The 24,915-nt window shown below is 51.6% G+C and overlaps 1 protein-coding gene across 12 annotated transcripts in view; it reads left to right on the plus strand.

The window, feature by feature from the left end:
• Positions 1-24,915, plus strand: part of EPB41L1 (erythrocyte membrane protein band 4.1 like 1) — a 154,249-nt gene that overhangs the window by 58,486 nt on the left and 70,848 nt on the right. Inside the window, exon 1 of one of the 12 annotated variants that reach the window (XM_043527454.1) lies at positions 11,144-11,314. The exons of the other annotated variants lie outside the window; for them this stretch is intronic. The gene's annotated coding sequence lies outside the window, so the exon portion shown is untranslated. Of the gene's footprint in view, positions 1-11,143; positions 11,315-24,915 lie in introns of those variants that run through there. 12 annotated transcript variants of the gene reach the window in all.

The raw sequence follows: 24,915 nt of genomic DNA on the forward strand, positions 1-24,915 counted from the left end.
CCCATGCTCTCACCAACCCCAAATTAATGGCTCGCTTGCCGTGACTTTTAAATCCAGGTTGGTTGTCTGTCTGAGAGAGAAGCCCAATCTCATCCCGCAGTTATGGTCTGGATGTAGTGATCTCTACATTCTATGAAATTCTATGGCCTGTATCGGGCTGGATGGTCCCTTCTGGTCTTAAAATCCCTGGTGGGGGTCAGCAGTAACCATTACAGGTTACAAACCATAAGACATAACGCTTAGCACCTTTCACCTGAGGAATTCAAAGCATTTTACTAGCATCCATTTCTTAAACTTCTTTCTGTGTCTCACATGCCCCTTCCCCTAGTATATACCCCTCTGAGAGGTAGGTATTATCCCTATTTTACATAAGGGGAAACTGAGGCACAGAGTGGCTCGATGGCTTGCCCAAGATCATGTAGCCAGTTAGTGGGAGAGCTGGTAATGGAAGCCAGGTGTCCTGTCTCCCAGGCCTTTGCTCTAATCACTAGACATCGCTGCCTCTGTAATATGCTGATGGGTTTTCTGGAAGAAAGAGCCTGGCTGATGTTGACAGCTGTTTATAGTCACTGTGCTAGGCCACTCTGCCTACGTGCTGTCCCTGTTTCCTCTTGTATAGAGGAGCTTCTCCCTTGCCATGATCTAGAAGGCGGGTGTGGATCATTGTCCTGATTGTTGCTCTAGGAAAACTACAAGCTGGGGTGAAATGATATTTCCCAGAATGTAGGCATCTGGCTCCCAGCTCCGACTTCAGCATGAGAAGAAGAGGAATTTCCCCTTCCCACCGATGCATGGCACAGGTGGCTGTGTGTGTCGTGGAAGGTTTTCGCCTTTCTCTGGCGTGTCAAGGATGGGTCAGTGCTGGAGGCAAGATACCAGCTTTGATGGACTAACAGTCTGATCTCCTACGGCATGTTCTTGATCGTCAGACAGATTATGAGCCAGAGAGCTGCCAGGGGGATGAAAACATCGCTAGCAGGATGACATTTCTTTCCTTTACAGAAAGGCAACTGGGCAGGGATTCAGGAGACCTGGGCTGCTATTTGTGCTCTGCCAGAAATTCACTCTTCTGGACAAACCACTTTTCCGCTGTGTGCCTCAATTTCCCCTCGGGCATGGCTGTGGAGTCGCCTTTAACCTCCCAGGTTTCCAGTCACGTGACAGTTGCCCAGTGAAGTTCATGGTTGTCCAAAATCCATAAACCATGTACCAGGAGCTGGGAAGCAGAGGCAGCGCCGCAGGGCAGCACACTGGGGCTTCTTGGCAGGAACCTCTTTGCTTGAACAGGGTCGTTTCTGTAATGGATGTAGAGCTGGAAGCTCTCACGTGCCTGGACTGGGCCAGAGAGCAGCCTGCTGCTTTCTGAAATGAGCATGGCTGTGGGGCTTGGTACAAGATGGATCAGTTAGTTGTGACCTTGTCTGCTCCCCCCATCAACATCTCTCTCTTGCACACAGGCTTCAGCTAGTTCTTGCTCTGGGGCTGTCTCCTCCCCATTATCTTTTCTCTAACCATCTCACTGTGGGCGCTGCTGCACTGGTCCTGCAAAACGACAGCTCTCGTTTGCATCAAAATAGCTGACAACCCCCTCCCCCAACCATTCATTTGACCAATAACCCAAAAAACGTTGTGTGAAAATGGGCATTTTTTTGTATAAAATCCACCTGGCCAGGAAAGCTGTTTTCCACTGGAAAAAAAAAGTTTGAAGGGAACATTTTCTGCCAGCCCTCCCCAGGAAGCCATTGCTTATGATGGTGGTGATGCAACCTCGTGAGTCCAGCTTGCAGGTTAAAGCAGAAGCTGCCAGATGCTTGTTATGCAGAAGCTGCCAGATGCTTCCTCTTATTGTGAGGTCCCCAGAAATGTTGGTCTCCAACCACTGACAGAGAGCACCTGGCTCCCTCTTCACCTGCCCGCTCAGATCCAGCTCACTTCCCATGCACCCCCGGTCTTCTGCAATGACCAGGTAGCTTGCGATATTCCCCGAAGGCTGAACGCACTGCCATCAGAGCCGGTGTGCTTGGTCTGCCCCTACTGTGTAACTGGAGTTGAACACAGCCCAAAACCCAATTTCAGCTAAGACCCTCCATAAAAGCCTGAGAGCTTAAGTTGCATCCCACGTAGGCTGGAGGAAGCTGGCTCTGTTTCACAGTGTCTGACTCATCGAAAAGGATTTCTGGTTGCAATGGAGAATACAAATGATCGACTCCTGCATAGGTTATGATTGCAAGGACACACATTATGCTGCTGTTCAGCCATATCAGCAGAGCCAGGGGACAGCAAGGGCAGCCTTGCCAGCCAGCTAACTCATTTCCACTGGCAGGGAGATGCTGCTTCCCTGGCCTATGTTCCGCATGGGATGGAACTTCTCCCATTCTTGCTCTGGTCAGATCTCTAGGTTGCCCCAGTCATCTCTTCACCCAAGAAAGGCTTGAGCTGGATCTCAGTGTGAGGGGAGATTTTGTCCCTCATGCCGAATCCCGGTCTTGTGGCTTTGGTTGGGAGACCAAGAACATGTCCTTGGAGGTTCTGTACTTCACTGTCTGGATGTCACCATTGTCATCTGACAGCCCAGTGAGGTGCTGGGGGGTGGGAGAAGGGAGAGAGCGGGTGGTGCCATTGGGCAGGAAGGAGCATTGTTTTTAGTCATCTGGGCACACTCTACCTGCTGCCAGGCTTCAGCACGCCAGGGTCGAGCTGGTGCGATCTGCCAGACACGCTATAGATTAGGTCTGTTCTGCCTCCCGACTAATCAGGTGATTATTTGGTACTTGTCAAGCAACACATGCTCCTATGATCTGGAACCTGCTCCTGCCCCGTTTCCATGAATAAAGGGTGTTTCATTCAGCTGTATACAGTCTCTTTTGGCCACTCAGCAGGCAGTTCTGTAACAGTCTCTTAGCCTGGTTTGGAACAGACATGTGATGCTGGTTAAGTAGTGTTTACGCACCGCACTCTGCCAGCAGATGGTGCTGGAGGGGCGGCGCAGGAGCAGGGGCTGCTGCAGAGCTCTCAGCTGCTCTAGTGCTAGCCTTTCCCAGCAGGAGTCGCTCTAACAAATGATGCAGAGGATTCAGACTGGAGCCAGTCCCAGCCTCTCAGCAGTTCTGGGTTTGGGGAATGCAGCATGCATACTGCAGCCTGGGAGGCCAGCCTGGAATGCTTCTGCAACACTCACACCGCACTGGACAGGGGCGAACGCACCAGACACCACTGTTTCTGCTGTTTTATATTTGGAAAAGTCTTATTTCCCCCCACCCCACCCCACGCAGCATCCTGATTGCAAACAGCCACAGAGAGCTCAGGCAGCTCTGACCTGCTGGGGGGGAGAGTTGCATTTCTCAGGCCTGTTCCTTGCCAAACAGCTGGTGTGTGATGGGTCAGGCCAATTGCTGAGTCACTGGGAAGCAGGCCGACTCAGGCGCTCCCCTTGCCTTTGTCCTCCTTGGATGCCAATCTTGCAATGAAAACAGCCGGAACAAAAACCCAACCCCCCTGGCCATTCTGCCTCAGAGTCCCCTTGGCGTCACCATTTCTCATCTGCCCTATTTCCCATATTCTCCTTTTGAGTGTATCACCCTCACCTCGGCCTCTGCCCCTGCCCAGAACTTTGCTGTAGCGACTTAGATCTTTGAGCTGAAATGGACCATCATCCCCCGTTAATTAGCCAGCCCAGCCAAGGGCTGGAAACCCTCCTCTGTGTCATCTCAGATTTGTCCCCCATAGCTGCATGACTTTGCATATCCTCACTGCACTCAAGCCGTCCATTGCCCTATCCTTTCGGGAGGGGAGAGGAAAGCTTGGGCACCAGACTTGGGACAGAATAAGGTCCCTGTCTTCTCACTGAAAAACACGACTCTTCCAGCCCTAACCCGCGGAGATGGCCTGGACAAATCCCTGCCCCTGCTTTGGCGCCCCCTTCATCGTGGGCTGTTGTGACAGCAGCACCTCAAGGCGCAGTTGGTGACTGATTCTCACCCAGCTGAGTTCACCAGGCACAGCCTGGTGCTCTCCTGCTCCCCGGCCTCCCCTCCCCCCGCTGCACTGCTGCTCCTCCTGCTCATCTTTAAAGTGACAGCGCTGCGTGAGTGAAGGGCCCAGTCCTGCGAGAGGTTGGAAGCCTCTAGAAATCATTGCGAGTTGAGGATGCTCAGCACCAAGCAAGATCAAGGCCTGTACAAATGACCATCCCAGGGTGGCCCCACCCCACCTACCGTCTCAGCTCTCTGCAGTGTCCCCTAGCAACAAGGAATGAGTTTGGGGGAGGCCCAGCACTTTCAATCATGAATGAAACCCTGGCCCCCAGGGAAGAAGGTGACTATTTGCACTTGGGAACCGAATCACCAAAGGCAAGAACCTTAGCCCCAGGGCAGTTCAGAGACCTCTTTCGATGCTGCTCCGGAGAGATGGCAGCCGCACAGGATAGGGAAACTGGAGATGTTTCATTTGATTAAAGTGAAAGGTCAAATCATGGGGCACATTGTGGGGATTATTGATCTGTCTGGTCCTCCTAGCCCCTGGCAGAGGCTGGCTTGCAGTGTGAAGGTCTCATTCCCAGAGAACCTGCCCCACGGAGGCAGCGCTAATGGGACATGATGCCCCTGCATGGGGTGCACCTTGCCTCCTACTACTGCGTAGAAATAACAAATGCTAGTTCTCCCCTCGAGCATCGCTCCCAGAAGAAACTGAGCAGGGGCTGAACTCAGCTAGGAGGTTGATATGAACAACATAGTTAATTACATCTCTCCCGTCAGGTGTCAGACCAATTCTACCCAGTGCAATAGATGCGGGGTCTCTGGCTGGCTCCGTTTCTTTCCTCCCTTGTTTCTTTTTCACTCTTTCTGTTGTTTGTTTTGCCTCTTACCCCCTCTCTGTCTGGTCTCTCTCACTTCTCTTCTGTTTCTGCATCCTCTGTGCTTTCCCCCCAGTTTCTCTTCTTTCTGTGCATCTTTCTGTCTCCCAACCCGTCTCCCACTCTTCCTTTTTGATTCCATCTGTTTCTTCGATTCTCCCTTGGATCAGAAGCATGGGGCGACTCTTTAAGCCCAGTAAGAAAGCACTGCCTTCTGGCATGCAGGGGTTAATTCCTCCTTTCCCGCTCACATGGTTGACTATTTATTCACCAGACTTCCCATTGTATTCCGATACGTTCTACCCTGGAATACTGGGTGGGGATCCCACAGTGTACGGCTCACCTGGGCCACAGTGGCAAGGGTTTGTTCAACCTCAAACAATTTTTCAGTCATACAGGCTTTCTGATTGTGTCAGATCTTACCGTCTGAAGGTGTGGCATCAGCCAGCACTTGGATGGGAGACCTCCTACACATGTCATGGGGTTGGCGATTCAGTAGGTGGCGCATTTCCTGCTGACCCAGTACCCTGATATGGGATTAGGGGACGTGTGCTCTTCTGGAGGGGACATCATTGGCAGAGATGTCAGTCTCTCTCATCAAGGTTGTGACTAGCCCCATGTTATTGAGTCTCATTCTACATTCCTCCCTTCCACACGCACGTCTAACCTACCTAGAAATTAAACCAGTGCCTCTGGTGCGCCCCCAGGCTGACCCAAAGCGGTGGTGGAACAGCTTTGGAAAGTTTGGTTCCAAAATGAGCAGGGTGTTTTGGACAGAGCAGGGCACCTGCTTAGCTGCACTGGCGTCCCTCTGCTGCCTGAGATGGGCTCCCCCAGTTCCACCAGCCGCGACACAGGCCGTGGGGATTAAAAGAACGCAGTGGCTTTCAAGCGTGAAGATATTGACTTGTCTATTCTGGCCCGTCATCTCTCTGGGATGGCTTGGCCTGTAAACTCCATGTGTGCTACCTGATCCCCCAGTGTTAACTTCAGCTCAGCTTCTCCTGCTCTGCTCAGGGGAGAGACTCCGGGTGGGATCCAAAGCCAATTAACTAACGGGAAGGCTCCCATTGACCAGTGGGCTTTGGGGCAGGCTCTAAGATTGGGGTGAGAAGCCTTTGGGAAGGTGGGAGCCTGCCTTTCCAGGGATCACATCACTGGGGCCAACTCCAGACTGGGGATTTTTCCTGTTTACTTTCTGACGTTAATGTCCTTCAGCTCTCTTGATACAAGGCTTTGAGGAGAACATCAGGCAGACCTTTTTTCTGTTGAGTCATTCCACCAATTTACAGTTGGCTGACACCAGTTCCTGGCCATTACAAATCCCAGGACTCTTTTGCAAGAACCTTAGCCCCTGTGTACTGGCCAGATTTCAGTCTGAGTGCATATAGTCTATGCACCTAAAATTCTTCCTTGGGTGTCAGTTGGATACAGCATTCTACTTCACTTCCCACCCTGAACTCTGTGTGGCGATGCTGCTGTGTGGCTGTTAGGCAGCAGCCATGGTCCACCCCAGAGGTGGCTGCATTTCAGTCAGGCAATCCCTATATATACTGGCTGTTAAATCCTCTGGGGGTGAATCACATTTATATCATGTCAAGTCATTATCGTTATCATCATCTCATGATGCTGGCAATGTGCAGTATTCCCTCTGCAAGAATGCAGTTGACTCCTGTCAGCACCACGTATGCCAGGCTGGGATGAACAGTGTCTCAGTTCAGCACAGTGCGAGCCAGAGAGGGATAATGAGGGCCAGAGCTTTGCGGACAGTACGTGAAATGGCACTCACTGTGCCTGGGACTGCAGTGCTCCTGGGTGCATTGCAATTCCTGTCGACCGAGCAAGGCTCCGAGGGGTGGGTTTGCCATACGGATGTGTGTGTTGTGCGGCAGAACAGAGCGGGGCCTTTGTGAGCCAGCCAGAGGCCATGGAAATCCTACAGGGAAGGACGGGGAAATCAGCGCAGACTGTGCAGCCACGTTGCCGCACTGAGGAAGAAGTGCAGAGGCAGACTCCACTGCGGAGGTGAGCCAGAGACGGCCAGGAACTGATGAGGAATTAATTCCAGCTGCTGCCTTTTAAACAGGAGAGGCAGATGGTGTGTGTATTGCAAGTGTGTGCGTGTGTGTAATATAGAGGGATACAGATCTCTGTAGACTCTAGATTATGATGAAGCCGGTTGCAACACCATCGTTCAAGTTGCATATTTGTCTTGTACACAGCCTGCATGAGGGGGGTGATACCCATGTGTTAAACAGATACATTGCAGAACCATGTGATAGGTAGCATTGTACATGCTCCTTGCACTCTGCCCCGTCCCCAAGGAGATCATTTCTAACCCTCCAAACCCTCGGCCTGCTTCAAACAAGTTAGAATGATCCAGATGCATCGCTCTGGGGTGTGAAAAATCCACACCCCTGAGCGACACAGTTATACCGACCTAACCCCTAGTGTAGACAGTGCTAGGTCAGCATAAGAATTCTTCGTTCAACCTATCTACTGCCTCTCGGGGAGGTGGCTAACCTACGCCAATATTGGAATAGGTAATGTCTATGCTGACGTGCTACACCGGTGCAGCTGCAGCATTTCAAGTGTAGACAAGCCCTTCGTTTCTGCTACTGGAGGGCTGGAAATCAGAGTGAAGGGGAGATTCTCAGTGGGTCTGGTCCTGGTGCATTGTGAACTATTTGATCTTTACAGCCGTGGGACAGTTGTGTCTGAGAAGTCTGGTCAATTACGTGCTCTCTCTAGAGGCCTGCATGGTTGGACAGCTAGTAACTTGGCCCCAGTCTTGCAATCAGATCCACATGGGTGACCTTTGTGCTATCAGGAGCCCTTTAGCTTCAGCAGGTTCTGCCTGGGTGCCTGCAGTGACAGGATAGGGTACCTTGACGGGCTACAGGACACACAGAATAGTCCCAGTAACACCCCTTCACACACTCAAGAGCACTGCGAAACTAGCTTTCCTATATAACATGTGGTTTTTGCAGGACTCCCAATGGCATGAAATGGTTTGAAGCTTTCATTGGCTCTTGTGTGAACTTACCTGCATAACTCGTGCTGCTTGGGGGTCATGTGGCCATCTCACATGGTTGCTGGTGAAATCTTTACATTCAAATGCACTATCATGTGTTCTGTCTACTCTGTACCTATGTTGTGGTTGCTACACCACATTGCAGCTGACCCCACCTTCATATGGCTGCAAAAATAAAAGGGTGAAGATTAAAGGTGCAGGCCTGGGAAAGCACAGTTCTAGGGGTTCACCACAGATACACAGTAATTCAGTGGCTTGAGGGCAGTTCTGTTTGTTACACAACAAAGTGTCTCCTAAATACTTGTGGGGTATAGAAACACAGAAACATTTCACCAGCAGTTGAAATGCAATCACTGCTGGGGTAGAACACAACAGCTGTTTAGTGCTGCACAGAAACAGTTTAGAACAAAAAGCAAGGAACACCAGAGGGATTCCAGGGTAGCAACTTGTCATTGTCGAATTGGAATAATGTTGGGGATTGGGGTTAACACTCCTGCTCTAGTGAATGGAGGGATCTCTGTTGTGATGACCAAGAGGAGCCAGGACCCTGATCTGAAAGTTGCATCAAATTAAATGTTTCCATTGAATGAGGTTTACTGTCCTTCCATGAGACTGAAATTCCAGCCCAGCTGCTCCGATGGGGAGCAAGCTCAGCCCGTTAGTTCCTCAGCGAGGCACGTGCTAGATGTAGAACTGCAGGGTGAATGAGTGTTCTGCTATTTCTCTGAGCGGATTGACTTGCCATCCCTTAGGCCTTTGTGGCAAGGCCAGGAGCTAGACCCACCCGCCATTCACACCGGCAGGAACTCTGCCAGTAACAACGCAGTTACTCCACATTTGCCCTCAGGTAACCAAGGACTGGATCCAACCCTATAACTCTGGATCCAACCCTTGTCATTCGGGGGTCCCATGTTGTTTGCATCAAGTTCCCAGCGCCTGCCTGGGAACCTTCTGTGCTGCCGTATTACAAGGGCCATCATTTATGCTGTAATTAGGAGTGACTGGGAAATAACCTCATTGTCATGTTTATGAAGTGACTTACAGGCAGTGTGTTTGCAGGGATGGAGCAGGCTTGCTACAGGAGGGGACCGTGAAAGGGCCAGCCACCTGCCCTGCTGCTTCAGAATGTGTTAGGGACCCAAGTGCTCAGGGACCATGAAAAACTCGGGTACAGAGGCGCATTCTTGCTGCTCCTGTTAATCTGCAGGGGCACTGGAGTGTAACCTGCCTCAGGGTTAGTGCAGGGGACTCCTGGGTTTTCTGCCTAGCTCTGTCACTGACTCATGGGCAAGTCACTTAGGGTCAGATCCTGCCAGCCACATGTTGATTCGTACCCTGTTGATTCCATGGTGAGTATTGGTGGAGGAAGGCACTACCCAGCATGAGCAAAGGGGGTTAGATTCTGGCCCTTAGGGTGTGACAAACAGAGTTGCTCAGCACCCTCAGCTCCATTAGGAATTGTGGGTGCTCAGCACCTCTGGAAACCATTTCTTAAAATAGGGGCAATGTTATAAACTGTGGAAAGCATTCTGAAATCCCCATTTAAAGGTGTTCTGTAGGGGGTAAGTGCTGTTGCTTGAGATTTTCAGCTGCCCTGGGAATTAGTCACACAACTCCCATTAATTATGATTTACATTATTACCTCCAGCAAAGGATACACTAAGGAATGATGTGTACTGTAATCTGGTGCATAATGGCTGCTATGCTCCACCCCAGAGATGGCCGCATTTCAGTGGAGGATAATAGTAATACTTAGCTCTTACATAGCACTTTTCATAGATAGATCTCAAAGCAGATTGCATCTTTCTGGTATATGCTGTCTACACAGGCTTGGCAGAATTCAAGGTTGTTTTTTTTTAATCATTTCAGTGGTTGTCAATGTTTATTTTAAGCCTTTTTTCAGTGTTTATCAATTTAAAATTTCAAAGTTGTGGGAAATTGTGGGGGGATCAGACAATCAGGGGGAGGGAAGGGGGTGTCAAACAACCGTGGGGGTGGGGTGTTGTCAGACAGTTACTTAATGTCGCTCAGGTTGAGATTCAAAAACTTGAAGCTTTATGATCATTAAAACACAAATTGTCAACATTACACATCAAAATATGCAAAGCAAATATCCTTAAATCAAAAGAAGTTCTCGAGCAGCATTTTTCTTACTTCGCCTATGTATAAATTTCGATTGTCGTCAATGGAAATAGTTTCCGTGTGTACAGTGAAATCGACATTTACTGACATTTACTGATCAAAATCGAATCCTGCCAAGCCTGTGTAATACAGAACGTAAAATGCTTGGGGATCCTTCAAGGGTGTAGACACCAGGGAGGATGAAGAGCTATTGAAGCTGAAGGCCAATGCTGGCATGAGAACAAATAGGGATAAACTGGCCCTGAAGGAATTTAGGCTGGAAATGAGAAGAAGGTTTCTGAGCATCTGAGGAGGGAGGCTCTGGAACAGGCCCCCAGAGGAGTGGGGGCAAAACAACTCAATTCTAAGATGCAGCTTGGTAGATTTATGGATGGGCTGATGTTACCAGGTTGCCTGTAAAAAGAAAAGGAGTACTTGTGGCACCTTAGAGACTAACCAGTTTATTTGAGCATGAGCTTTCGTGAGCTACAGCTCACTTCATCGGATGCATGAAGCTCACGAAAGCTCATGCTCAAATAAACTGGTTAGTCTCTAAGGTGCCACAAGTACTCCTTTTCTTTTTACGAATACAGACTAACACGGCTGTTACTCTGAAACAGGTTGCCTGTGGTAGCAGAGACCGGACTTGATGACGCAGGCCCTTCCTGTCCTCTGTCCTCTGGCCCTTTTTTCGGTTGGAGGTATTTGTTTATTCCTTAGAACATGGGCAAAGATTGTGGGTAATGTGGCGAACTCCCAGCTTAAATAGCCTGTTACGGCAGGATCTGCCCACCAGCCCCTTGGTGGCTGAAACATCCGGGCTGGTGCTGTGTAATGAAAGCCCTCTTTTCCCTTCCCCGCCAGTGTGTGTGGTGAGGATGCTCTCCTAGGATCCGATCAGCACTCCTTCCTTCCCTGGGGACTGGCCTGTAATGAGTCAGACGTTTGGAGGCGAGACTGGTGGAGGGGCAGTGGGCTGATACCCAGCGCAGCGCGAAGCAGGCGTACCTGGTCTGGGTGCGAAGCTTTCCGTTGCCTGCTGGTTTGTCTGAGGAGGGCAGTCCCCAGGAGGGATGACGCTGAGGGTTTTCGTATGAGGAAGCTGGCGTGGCAGTGTGGGAAGGGAGCCCAGTTCCCCGCTCTGTGCGGTGAGGTCTGCTGTGACTGCAGTAGGCATCAATCAGTGCGCGGGGGTGTTAAAGTTAGAGAAGAGGCTGCTCCGCAGAAAGCAGTGCGGTGTATACGCAGCACCAGTCCGGGGGAGAGGAGCAACGCTGCAGGCATGGGGACAGACAGCGCTTGCCAAGGTAGGAGCTGCCCAGCAAACGGGAGCGAGGGGGAGGGAGAGGAAAGGCAAATGCAGGACTTCTTCTAGGCAGCACGAACTCTCCAGCCGGTTGCTGCTCTGCGCTGGGGCTGTACCAGCTCTGTCCTCCCAAGATCATGCCCCACAGACCGGCACATGCAGGGGCTGGGGTTAGCCAGGAGCTGCCACGGGAAGGCGTATCCTGGTACCCAGTTAGTCCTTGAGTGCAACCCAGCTCCCTGAGCTGCCGCTGCAGAAGCGGCCGAGGCAGGTTTCCCGCTGCACTTCTGCTTTCGGGGCTTGTTTAGCTCGCTGGCTCCTGCTGGTCCCCGGGCAGGAGCAGCTGCAGTTATTGTCCAGGAGCTGGGAGCACATTCATGGCTTTGTTTTGCTGTGGGACCCGCCGCAGAGCCGATGCGGCTCAAGAGAGATTGTCCTGCCCAGCGCAAAGCAACTCTCTCCGGCTGCCTTCGTGCTGGGGAAGGCTCGGGGCTGACTGTACTCCAACTCAGGGTTTGCTGGGGGCTTTAGGAAGCTTCCCCCGACTGCCACAGAGCTGTGTGACTTTTGTGCTGGGAGCTCAGCATCAATTATTCCAGGTGCCCTCCTGTGGTGCAGGGTTTGGGTGCTGCTCCTCAGCACCTTCCAGGAATGGGGGTTTCAGACCCTTCGGCTGGATGAGCAAGGAGCTTTCCTTGCATTCCTCAGAGCTGCCTCATGTGGTGAGGGGCTCCCCTTTGCACCTCCTGCAAGGCCTTGGGCTGGAACATCCTGTGCTACCAGCCGGGCAGGGCTGGTGTGAATGTGAAGGGGGGTGGCAACCTCGGGAGCTCACGGGGTGGTTGCGGGGTAACATACTAAGCTGCCTCGCCTTCCTCTCCCCAGCTCAGCTCAGGTCCTGAGCACAGCCGCCCAGCTGTGGACCGAGTGGGATATTCCCTGCTGCCAGGGCGGTGAACAGTAACCTTGCAAACTCACTGTTGCTTCTTAAAGGGCCAGCCTGCTGCTGCGGGAAGCGGTTGTTTCTGAGGCTGGGGTGCCGTAGTGTAGACACTTGCTACGTTGACGGAAGGGGTGTTTCCGTCACTGCCCCCCTCCCCAAGCAGCAGTTGCTACGTAGATGGAAGAATTCTTCTGTCAGCCTAGCCATGTCTACACCTGGGCCTAGCTTGGCTTAACAACGGTGCTCAATGGGGTGAATCTCTTCACACCCCAAAACAAGGTAGCTAAGTTGACTTACATTTTAAGTGTAGACCAGGCCTGAGGGACTAAAAGGAACTAAACCCTTTCACTGCTGGCTCCCCCACTGTCCCTGCCATGCTGCTGCTGTCCGTCAGCATTCCAGGGGGACGTCGGGAGGTGCCGGCGTATTCACTGCAGGGGCGCAAGGCTGACGTGCTCTGGTGGGTGTGTCGGCATCATGGTAGATGCACTGGGCCATGGATGTTCCCAGTCCAGACTTCAGCACAGGTGCCCTGCACAGACACAGCCAGTGCAGACGGCAGCATGGCAGAGGTGTTTTGCCCAGATGGTAGCTGGAACGTTTGGCAGCAGTCAAGTGGTTCTAAGAGGTAGCAAGGAGAAGGGACACAGGTTTGTTATTGTAATGATGTTGTTCAGGACCATGCACTAGGAATGTGCAGAATGCACAGCCACATAAGACGCAGAGTTTAGGGACGGGATCCCCAAATCCTGTGTCTAGGGTTAACTGGCCAGAAAAGACTTGTGCTCAGACTTCTAGCAGGAGGAGCAGATGCCTGGGAGAGGGAAATTCAGGGACCAGAGAGACTGGGAGAGAGAGATCGGGGGAAGGGGAGAATGCTTGAGGGTCCAAAAGAGAAGAGAGAGGAACTGACACTTCCTCAAACCCCTTAATTGTATAACAAGAGAGGTATAGAGAACACAGTCCTGCCTGTGACTCTGGCTTTACACTGAGCTCTAGTGCCCAGATGTCCCAAAGATGGGCACACGAGAAGGAGATGCAGATAAGAGGTGGGTAAGCTACATTAGAGAAGAGGATGGAAAGATGGTTGGAGAAAAGGGAGATGGCGGGGAGAGAGAGAGAGAGAGGCTAGAAGCAGGCTAGATCAGGCATGAATGGGTGTGTGGGAAAGGGGGGGGGAGGGAGGGCTGAGCAGAGAAGGAAGAAATTTAGCACAGTGAAGAGAGAGACGGATTCAAAAATAACCCAGATGAGAGTGAGGGAGTGAGATAGGAAAGATAAAAATAGAAAGGCTGGATCAGAGAAGAAACCATGTCTTAAAGGAAGAGGAGAAGGAAAGGGTTTTGGAGGGAATAGATACAGTAGACAATTAAAATTTGTCAGAGATGGTGTGAGATCTGTCTGGGGAAACACAGGTGCAGAGAGAATCTGGGAAACATGGAGAGAAAAGGGAATGAAAGTGAACAAAGGAGAGAGGAAGAAAAAACAAACCAAGGAGGCAGACAGCAGTAATAGGTTATAAGTGGAGCCACTAGGATTGCACGTCATTGAGGTTACCTGACACTTTCCATTATAAGACCCTGTTTTCATTTGCTTATAACTTTGCCAGACTTGACTCCTTAGGGCTGAAATTTTCCATGCCTGGTATCTGTCTCAGGCTGAATTTTCTGCAAAACCTGTTCAGCTGTTTCCAAGAACGAGATGAGGGAAAGCCCCATTGTTTTGCCATATTAAAAAAAGAAAAGAAAAAAGGAAATTACAATCATTTGGCTGAGAAGCTCTATGCTGTGGAATAGGGGATTTAAATTTAGCATGGGGATGGCCTTTGTGGCAGAAATGTCTCCTTTGACAGTCCTGTGAACAACTGCCCAGATCTGGCCAAATTATAAGCCTTTGAGATAAATCTGTGTGCACAGGCTCAATAGAGCCTTGTTAGAGTTTGGTAGCTAAATTCTCCGACGATTCTGTTTGCAGTGAGCGTGCTCCAACTCAGGGCTGCATGGGCTCAGCAGGACTTTCCTCGCAGTTGTTGCCCCAGCTGTTGCAGGGCTCTGTGGGCCGGGCACAGGAACTGAGGGTGAGAGGCACTATCCCTGTAGGCACTGAGGTAGCATGAAGTACGAAGCAGCCTGACTCAGATGCAGAAGGGACTAAAGCTGGACCTCTTGGGGCAAGGAACCTGCTGAAGGCAGACTGGGCCTGGGGGTTGTGGAGGGAAGGAAGACCGATAGGATGGGAGCTGGTGGGGTAAGGATTGGGAGGGACTGGAACTAGCTGGATAAGGAGCCTGGGATTGGGGGCAAGGAGCTGGGCATGGGAGGGCAGAGGCAGAATTGTTTGTAGTGTGTGTGACTGCTAGAGAACACTTCCTTCTAGAGCCTGGAATAGAACTCAAGATTCTAGATGACCTCTCAAGGTCCCTTCCAGTCCTACACTCCTATGATTCTGTGATTCCTGAGTCTCACCATTTCTCTGCTGTCAGCAAACATCTGTGTAACCTACTGGCAAAGTGTGTGTCTCATCCCCCTCTAGGGGTGGTCTACATACAGGATGACAACCTACTACTGCTCTCCTTTACTCTGTTAGCTCAAATGGCTGAGGTCTGTGTGGTGGATCGAAAGGTTCCAACCTTGCTGATGACCCATGTGGGTGTCAATATGTTGGCACATGATGGAATTTCTGTGTTTTCAGTTGACTTTTTTAAAAAAAACCTAGGAAAAGTATATTGAAAAAAACCAAAAAACCCAAACCTATGAGAAAGGAACATTCTTAAGGTTGCAAAGTCAAACACTCAAAAGTTAGAAAATGCCAGAAGTAAGGATGCCAGTGCCATTGTGAATATGCATTGGGAGGATACAGTGTTTAATTACATAATTACGTGGTCACGTTCCATTTTTGTTTACATTCAGTGCACAGGACTGACTGTGCTGTGGAGATCTGTCGGGGTTGTTTAATGAAGGAGGCTATTGTCTGTAGGACTCCTATGCCATCTGTTGCAGAAGTTGGAAGGTGTGTGGTGAATGGGGCAGAGGATGGCTGGAAGAGAAAGGATGGTTCCATGTAAGGCAGTCGAATGCTGCCCTGGAGAACTGGCTTGTGTCCCTGCCCTCAGAGTTCCTGTATGATGCTGGGAGAGTCACTTGAACCTAACTTTTGCAGGTGGTCACTGACTCTGCATTCCTCATTTTCCGGGAGCCCAACTTGAGACCCTGGGGTTTGATCTGCAGAAGTGCTGAGCGCTCACAGCTGTAACTGAAGTCAGCGGGCCCTGGGCTTTGAACGTATAAAATGCGGTTTAATGGCTGAGTACTCTGAAAAACCTCCTAGGTGTCCCAAATTGGGCACCCAAAATTAGTGAATACTTTTGACCTTCATCTCTCTGTGCCTGAGTTACCCCTCTGTAAAATGGGACTAACCCCCCTGTCTCTGTAGAACAGGGTGCTGTAGAAATAAATACATTAATATTTGTGAAGCATTTGGATATTGTTGTCATGGGCGCCATGGAAAAGCCCACGAGGAAGTGAATCCGTTTGTCTTGCAATCAGGGTTTGAATAGTGGGCAGTAAATAAGACCTTGGGCCACATCTTGACCAACGAAAACAGAATGTTGAAGAGCTGCTCGTTCAGTAAGCATCATCTGTCCTGTGCACTGATTGAGGCAGGGGTCCTGACTCCTGTGCTAATACCTAGCTCTTCTAAGTCGTGAGCAGACCTCAGATTGCTTTACAATGGAGGTCACTATCATCACTCCCATCCTACAGATGAGGAAACTGAGGCACAGAGAGGCGATGATGTAACTCCCCCAAGGTCACCCAGCAGCTGAGCCAAGAATAGAACGAAGGTCTCTGAGACCCAGTGCCGAGGTCTAGCCACTAGGCCATGTTGTCTCCCTGTTTATGATCACGTAACTAACGGCTTTCTCATAATGCTTATGGACAAGGGGGCCGAAATCAAGGCTGCACCATTAACCCTAACTCTGGCGTTTCCTGACTTTGAAGTGCTTGACGTTGCAACTTAAATGTTCTTCGGATGTTGTTGTTTGGATATAATCTATGTGGTCAAATCCTGAGTGAGTGTGAATAGGGATAGCACCACTGGCTCCCAGTGAATTGTAATTGACTGAACCAGATGACTCTGATGGAGGATCTGGCCCAGATGTTTCATTTTGCAGATGGATTTGTCTCCAAATGTTATGCTTACTACTTAGACGTAGCCCGGGAATATATCCCAGCACATTCCCAAATTATGGAATCGGTGGTGGACACCGTCGGGGCCCCAGGCCTTAACTCCGCTTCCCCTCCTGCAACTCAAACCTTTGTCTCCTATCTCCTAACCTGCCGAGATGCAAAAACCTTCCCACCTGTGATGTTTGGGTTGGAGGAGGCCTCATGTTCAGTTTTAGTGATCATTAGAGCCATCTGCATCTGATCCGTGATCCGCGGACCCTGTTTGCAGGGCTCCGGTGATCATCAGTACTCCATGGAGACACTGAAAATGTCTGTGTCCTGGTGCACAGTGCAAACTGCTGATCCACAGACACCATCTCTGCCTGCTGAACTGACAGCCTAACTGGCCCAGTGCCCCCCCCACCAAACATAGAGCTGGTTGTGGTCTGCATAGACTCAGTACATCATGGAACCAGTTGGCTCACCCCATCATGGATCTAAGGGTGCTCGGGGTGCTGCAGCATCCCCGGGCTTGAAGTGGTTTCCATCATATACAGGATTTACAATTTGGTTCAATGGCTCTCAGATTTCTATACAAATTGTTCCAGCACCCCTGCTCCAGGGTCCCACATACCCCTGGATCCTGTCCTGTACTAGACCCAGTGTGGCCACCACTTATGACTTTATCACAAGGTGGTGTTCTTTTAAGCCCCAGCTCCTGGAGTCATGTGAAATCTCAGCTTTCAGTTTAAAAAGAAGTGCGTTTCTAGCCCTTGTGGCTGCAGACAAAAACTGGAAAACATGACCCAAGTGCACCTCAAAGGCTCAGAACCAGAAACCATAAAAGAATCCCAGTTTATTATTTTAAAAAAAAATCCTCATGATTTTTAAGTGAATCGTATGACTTTGGGGGCCTGACTCATACTTTCAGAAGGCCCGCTGTTGGCGGTACTGCATTCATGCCCCCAGTTATTTCTTCACGCTTTCCCCAGGTGTTCGGTGCACTAGCCATAGCAGAAATAACCCACCGTGGATATACTTGGTTCCCCTCCATCATTCCTCCATCAGGGCATGAAGGATTTCCCTCGTTCCCAGCCATTAGAGATGAACTGGACCGAGTCAATATATAGTGATGCCACCCGGGGAGCTGCAGGCGCTGCCAAAAGACTAGTGTGATCGAGGGGCCTGAGCTCCCTGGGAAAAGACAGGCTGGCAGCGGGCACAGGGGGCTAAATGCACATCCAGAGTTCTTAGGCTGAGCAGTTGCTGGTATGTGGGGTAACGGGGGTTAATTGGCATACTGTAGAGGAAGCAGAGAGGGGGTGAGCTGGGGAAGGAATGGTGCGAACATGGGCATGGAGAGGTCTGAGCTCTCTAGGGAAGGCAAGTTAACTTCAAGGGCCACGCCCCCAGCTAGTAAGAAGAAAAGGAGGACTTGTGGCACCTTAGAGACTAACAAATTTATTTGAGCATAAGCTTTCGTGAGCTACAGGCCACTTCATCGGATGTATTAATTGGAAAAAGCTCACGAGAGCTTATGCTCAAATAAATTTGTTAGTCTCTAAGGTGCCACAAGTACTCCTTTTCTTTTTGCAAATATAGACTAACACGGCTGCTACTCTGAAACCTGTCCCCAGCTAGTGTATCTCCATAGACCATGCTGGTTGAAGCTGGTGCTATGTCTCTGTGCTGTCAGCGCTGGATCTGGCCCAGGAAGGAATGGGAGGTGGGCAAGGGCTGTAATGGTGGGGAAGAGAAGCCTTGAGCTGTCATCCCCAGAGCCTGAAGAGCTAGTCCTGGGAGATGTGCTGTGAGTGACGAGCTGTTGTTCCAAAGGGGCAGGTGTGAAGGTGTCTATGGTATGATAGGGCTTGTGTCTGTAACCCCGATGTGTGGTGCGGGCACTCTTGTCCTCCGTGCAGTGAACCTGCTCTCGCTCCTGGGGCGTAGGCACGTGGCCTGTATAGCGAATTCCCATACACTGAATTACAGCTTGGCTTGGAGATCTTCCTTTATGGTCTGGGTGGGTTTGCCAGCTAGCAGTAGCTGATGACCGCTGGAGAGAAGGGGGCAGTTCCTTCGGGTTGTTTCAGACAGAGGATAATGCACCTACCTAGCTGAGCCAGCCTTACCCGGTGCCAAGCCGCTGAAGTCAGTATTATCGCTATTGCTTGTCTGGTGGGAGTGCCCAGGAGCCCTAGCCATTGACTGGCCTCCCATTGTGTTTGCTTTCTGTTTGTACAGCATCTAAGGGCAGTCCCTGCCCTGGATTGACAGGGATGGGAATGAGATCAGACTGGTCCCCAGTGCTTGCGCAGGAGCTGTGCCCATGTTGTGCTTCTCCGGTCCCATTTGGATTTTATTTAGTGATGGGCTGAGGCCAGGCAGGTGGCTTGGTCTGCAGCGGGCTCTTTGCACGTTCTGCCTTTGGGGCGGCAGTCCTCATTCAGCACGGGGGGAGGAGGAGGAGGAAGAGGGACAGTGAGCCCTTGATCACCTTCAGCAGGATCGCTGGCTGCCTGGGGCTGGCAGCCAGCAGTATGCTTGGGCCTGAATGCAGCCCTTGTCGCTGGGACCCTGGAATGTGGATCTGCCAACGTGGGTCCCAGACAGTGCTTGCCACGATGCGCTGTTTCACTGCAGGGTCAGCTAATAGCCCTGCACACATGGGTGGGGCTGCTGGCTGCCGTGCCCAATGCACGTTGCTCCAACAACTCCTCTGTCTCAAAAAAGCATGTGCAGTGGGGGAGCAGGAGGCTGCCACGGGTGGCAAATGGCTGCTCTTCTTGGTGTGGCAGCCAGCACTAGCCACCCAGCCTTTGCACTGAAAGAGAGAGGCTCTCTTCCAACTCTCTTCCCGTGTACCTGCCACCTCTGCAATGCAGCCTTCTCTGGGGCAGACTTGCCAAGGCACAAGGGGCAGTTGAAAAGCCATTGGGAGTTGGGCACCCAGCTCTATCAAAAGCCAATGGGCGTTGGGCACTAGCTCCCTCAGGCATTTGTGGCAATCCCCCCACCCTGTTTGCCCAGGGCGCGCAGCGCAGGGAAGGGCTGGCTGAGGATTGTGGGACAAAGCCCTGCTCTTCCCAGCAAACTCCTTGGGATCTTTAATGACCTGGCTGAGCAGGGAGGATGTGGGGCTTAGCACCCCCTCTGAGTGAGCTGCCCTCACCACGCAGCTGAGTATAGAGCCCCTGGCGTGCTGTCAGCACTTTATCCGTACTGAGGGCTCTCGGCCCTCAGCATAGCTGCCTGGAAGAACCCTGCTGGTTCCAGGGCGTCTAACCTGATGCTTCTACCTCTAACTGAATCCTTCCACATTAGTCAGTTAGGAGCTGGCTCTGTGCCTCGCAGGAGCCCTCTACGCAGGCCTTGTGCTAGGGGCATGACTGGGGCATTCCTACAGCACGCTGCCTGTCAGGGGCAAGTTAGGGCAGCCTCAGGGCTGTTCAGACATGCTGGGGCTGAACAAGCAGCACAAGGATCCAGGGAGATGTTGGGCTCAGCGGCCGGGCAGGGGTGACCTGTGGCCCACCTCTGACTCACTTCCTGCTGCATGCTGATGCAGTGCAGGGCAGAGTCGGGCCCTCCCGGGGCTGGGCACAGGGGCCAGAGTGAGGGACGGGAGGTGGGACTGGGCATGCTACAGCTGCTGCAGATGCCCCTGGAGGCTTGGGAAATTGTTAGTTAGGCGTCACGGTTACAGACTTACCAGTGGTGACCCTTTCCCTGGGACACTTCTCGCTCCCAGCCTGCCACAGCCTTGCTGTCTCCCCAGCCTATATCAGCTGAGTGTCATCCCACCCCGGGAGACTGTGGCTTTCACAATGTTTAGAGCCAGATGTAACTTATTGCATGGGAACAAGTATGGGGGCTGGCCTGAGTCGCTGCATGATTTCCTCACTTACTCTCACCGCTGTCAATCAGGAGAGACTTCAGCACAGCCAGTGGAGTGGAAGTGTGGCCAGACTGGAGCGAGAGAAACCCAAGGCTTCAGATGAGGAAAGAAGTGGGGCCTGGTTCTGACAGACCCAGGAGAGAATGGATGGGCTGGTGGGATGGATCCCTGGGGCCTGGTTCCGACAGACCCAGCAGAGAATGGATGAGCTGGGGCAGTATCTGTTCATGGTGGGGTCTTACCAAGTTAGATGGGTAGATGCCCATATTCTGACAGGCATATAGGGCAGCTATGGCACTGGTAAGAGGAGGAGTGGCAGCATGTGGGGCACTTAGGTGGGGAGCAGGGCCTCACCCTCCAGCACAGCGGCTGCCCTTGTTCACGGTTTTTTGCAAAGGAAAAACCAAACCAAACCCAGTAACCTGAGTGGAACATTGGTTAGATTCCTCCTGTGTGGACTAGCGGCTATAGAGGCTTTCAGAGTCCAATGCTGTGTCTCTGCTTTGCATCTCCTCTTGTCCCTGTGACCTGCCTTCAACAGCACAATTGGCCCTCGGGGAGCAGGCACGGGAGGCAGGTAGAGCTGGTCACAGAGTGATTTCCTCTTGGCATAATGGGATCATGTGTGCAGGCCACGTACGTGTGCCGGCTGGGGAATTGGTATCTTTGGTAACAAAGCTCCTGGGAGGATACCGCCATGTTTGTTCTTTGGTGGGAGCCAGGGAGATGGTCCCCTTCCCCAAACTCTTTTGCCTGGTTCTAAGCACATGGCTGGGGATGTCCTGGTCCCTTCTCCTCTGTGGTCTCCATGAGCATTTTTCTGCTATCCCCAGCTCCAAGAGCTTTGTTCCGTTGGCCCTTGGCTGGGACCATCCCAGCTCAGTCACTGGTGCGATGTATGGGGATGCATCTACTGTGCTGCCCCGGTGTTCATAGCAGGCTTCCTCTTCCTGTTTGCTGAGGGCGCATTCCCTTCTCCTTCAAACCCACTGCTTCCCTGGGGCTGGAATCTGGTCTCATTAACTCCACTGAAGTCATTAGGGTTACCCCAATGTGGTGTGAATCTGTGGTACTTACATAGCCCCGTCACTGTGGTAGCTGAGCATCTTGCAATTTGTAATGTCTCTCTTCTCCCAGCACCCCCGGGAAGCAGGGCAGTGCTATTATCCCATTGTATAGATGGGGAACTGGGGCCTAGGAAAGCTAAGTGACTAGGCCAAGGTCACACCAGAAGTCTGTGGTAGAGGAGGGAATTGAACACAGGTTTCTCCATTCTTAGACCATTGTGCCTATCACTGGAGCATCCTTCCTCTCATTACTGCAGATTTTTTGTCGATTCCAAGGCCAGAAGGGACCTGGATCGTCTAATCTGACCACCTGTGTAACACAGGCCAGAGACCTGCCCCAAATTCCTACAGCAGATGTTTTTGCAAAACAGCAAATCCTGACTGAAACATTTTCAGCGCTAGAGAATCCACCATGACCCTTGGCAAAGTGTTCAATGGTTAATTACTCTCACCATTAAAAATGTACTTCTCCTTTCCAATCTGAATTTGTCCAGCTTCAACTTCTATCCATTGGCTCATGCTGTGCTTCTTCTGCTAGACTGAAGAGCCCATTATTAAATATTTGTCCCCTATGTAGGTACATCACCCGTTAATCTTGTCTTTGTTAAACTCTAGGAGTTCAATCTATTTAGTGTATCACTAGAAGGCAGGTTTTCCAATCCTTTAAGCATTCTCATGCCTCTTCTCTGAACCCTCTCCAATGTATCAACATCCTTCTTGACTTGTGGGCTACAGAACTGGACCCAGTATTCTAGCAGTGGTCACACCAGAGGCCAAATACAAAGATAAAATAACCTCTCTGCTTCTGCTCGAGATTCCCCTGTTTATGCATCCAAGAATGCTATAGCCCTTTTGACCACAGCCTCATATTCACCTGATTATTCACCCTGACCCCAAACAGTGATGTAACTGAGAGCAGAGGTGGACCCACCATGTAGCCCTCCCACACTGGTGTCCCCCACCTCCGGCCATTTCTCCACACCCTCACTGGCTCCTGCCGGCTCAGGTCTGTTAGGGTGCTGGGTCTTTTGGGCAGGGTCAGCGTCTGATCCTAGGGCTTGTAAAGCAGGGGTGAAGTAGGTTCAGGATTCGGACATCTGAGGGAAAGGAATTCTTTCCTCTTCAGGACAGACCCTGGGGTGCCGTGCCTCTCGCTCTGGGGGGAAGCGACTAGAGAAGAGAGGGTCTGATCAATCTGCCTGGGTCTCCCACACCCCACTTTGACTCACTCACAACAGCGCCCTCCTGGAACTCTGCTTTACAGCAGACAGGGAAGTGTTCGCCCATCAGCATGGCCTCCCAGCACCCTGCCCTCACCACCACCAAGGACACCACCAACAAGGGGGAGCAGCGCTGCAGTCAGGGGTCTGCACCCATGCTGGGAGAGGGGAGCGGTGTCGGATCTAGTGGAAGGGTGGTCCAGGAGGATTCAATATGGTTGGAGAAGGAGTGTCTTTACCTGTGCTGCCCTGTCTCTGCCTTCCTTGTGCCGAGAGCTTTCAGACACGTACCTGGGGCCAGATCCTCACCTGCGGGAAGTGAGCCTGGCTCCTGCCTTCTCCCTGCTCCGACAGGTCATACTGGGGCCAGCTGGGGGTGCCGAGAGTCATCCTGATGCGCCTCGTATAAGCATTTGGCTAAGCTAGAAATGTGCATAGATGGTGCAACCTCCGCACTGGCTGCTCAGAGGAACCTTGGCCAGGCGCGGCCACCTACAGCAAGGTGTGCATTGTACTAGAGCTGTGCTACCCTGCCTGGGGTATAGCGGAGCTGAGTGGGAGGGGTCCTGGCAGAGAAGGACCTGAGGATGAAGGAAGCTCCATGATATATATATCCAATATATAGGATCTAGTCTGCCTGCACTGCAGACCCGTGCCCATGTCTGGGGGCGAAGGAGTCAGCAGACGGGGAAAAAAACCAGGATTAAAAAACCCCCAAACCATACAGGAAAGAAAAAAGCTGACAAGGAAAAGAAATAGCTGAGCCCAAAAGGGACAGGAGAGAAGGTGGGGGTAACTCTGCCGGGGCAGGGAATGAGTGGGAGAAGAGGGAGGGCCCAGCTGTCACTCCAGCACATGAGGGCTCCACTATCACTCAAGGACGAGGGTACTAGAGAGGTACAGTGAAGGCCCACCCCAGAGACAGACTCCTTCAGTTCAGGGCCTTGCAGGTAGGTGGCTGCAGCTCCTCCCCTTTGGGAACAACACATGGAGGGCGTTTGTGTTTCTGAAGATTCCCGCAGCCCAGCAGGTACCATCGAGGGTGGCGTGCCATGGCGCACCGATTTGTTGTTGCCGTTGTTAGGCCAGGACACGTCAATATTAGTAGTATTGCTTGGACAGGCCAAACCCAAGCTGGGATCATTTCCAGCTGGGACATTCCTGCCTATCGGATTGTTTGGAAACACGCACTGTATGGCTGTGTGACGTCAGCACAGAGCATCACCAAAGGGGCCCTCTGTGGGGAGAGGGCCACGCAGGGAGTCGGGCAGAGGGAGGAAGAAAGATCTAGCTGGAGGAGGGGGATGGTCTCGGGGGGAGGGAGCAGGAAGGTGAACTCTGTGAATAAGCTCATGAGACCAGCCAAACGCTGCACAGCACGGCCCTGCTCTGTAAAATGGCAGCATGGCTTTCATCTGTATCCTCTCCCAGGGACTCCACATCAGATCTACTTGGTTTTCACAGGTGAAAGGTTGGGGCTTTCCCCTGAGTTTCCAGCTCTGCAAACCAAGTCTGGCGTCTGAGATTCCAGCAGGTTCCCTCACCACCAACAAGGACTCTGCCCTGCAAAATTAGCCAAGTCACTGTTGGTGACTCCCAAGCTAGACTGGAACCCAGCCTGCTCCATTGTAGCTGTGTTAGCACAGATTACTCCGGCCATGGAGTAACGGCCCCTGCACATGTACCCTGGCTACCTGGCAGAGACAATGATGTTGTGAGAGAAATGCAGCTATTCAAGCTGGGATCTGACGATACAGAGTGAGAACTGATAAGGACAAAAACCCCAGCGAAGGCATTCCCCCCTTCCCAGCATCTGGATGGCATATGAGTGTTTTGTGCAGCAGAAGGCAAGAAAGTGCTGGTTGCTGCCATATTAACCCCGGCTGGGGAGTGAGCCAGGCATCTCCAAAGCTAAAAGCACAAATTGAGCCAAAGAGTAAGGCGGGATCGGGTACAGAGAGTCCATGTCACCCATGCTGCCCAGTGATTTTCACTACCACTGAGCATGTACTTTAAAGATGCCTCTGGCTGCTTTGGCTTATACCTGTGCAGTGTTTGCACCGGCAGGAGGATCCAACCATGACCTCGCCTCACCAACCGAGTGTGCTGCCCTGGTGCTCTGATCCGACGGTGATGGGGCCATGTCAGTACTTAGAGGAGAGAAGGGCCATGGCAGTGTGACATGTTACTGAGGATGCCCATGGAGAGCATGTTGCCAAACCCCAAAAGAACCTCGCTCAGCTGCCAAGCATTGGCATCTGCCATGCCATGCAACCTTAGGTTAGGACTGGGTCTTGTTTGTGTCGAT

Source organism: Chelonia mydas, chromosome 13 (assembly GCF_015237465.2).
Source record: "Chelonia mydas isolate rCheMyd1 chromosome 13, rCheMyd1.pri.v2, whole genome shotgun sequence".
In the NCBI taxonomy this organism is placed as follows: domain Eukaryota; kingdom Metazoa; phylum Chordata; order Testudines; family Cheloniidae; genus Chelonia; species Chelonia mydas.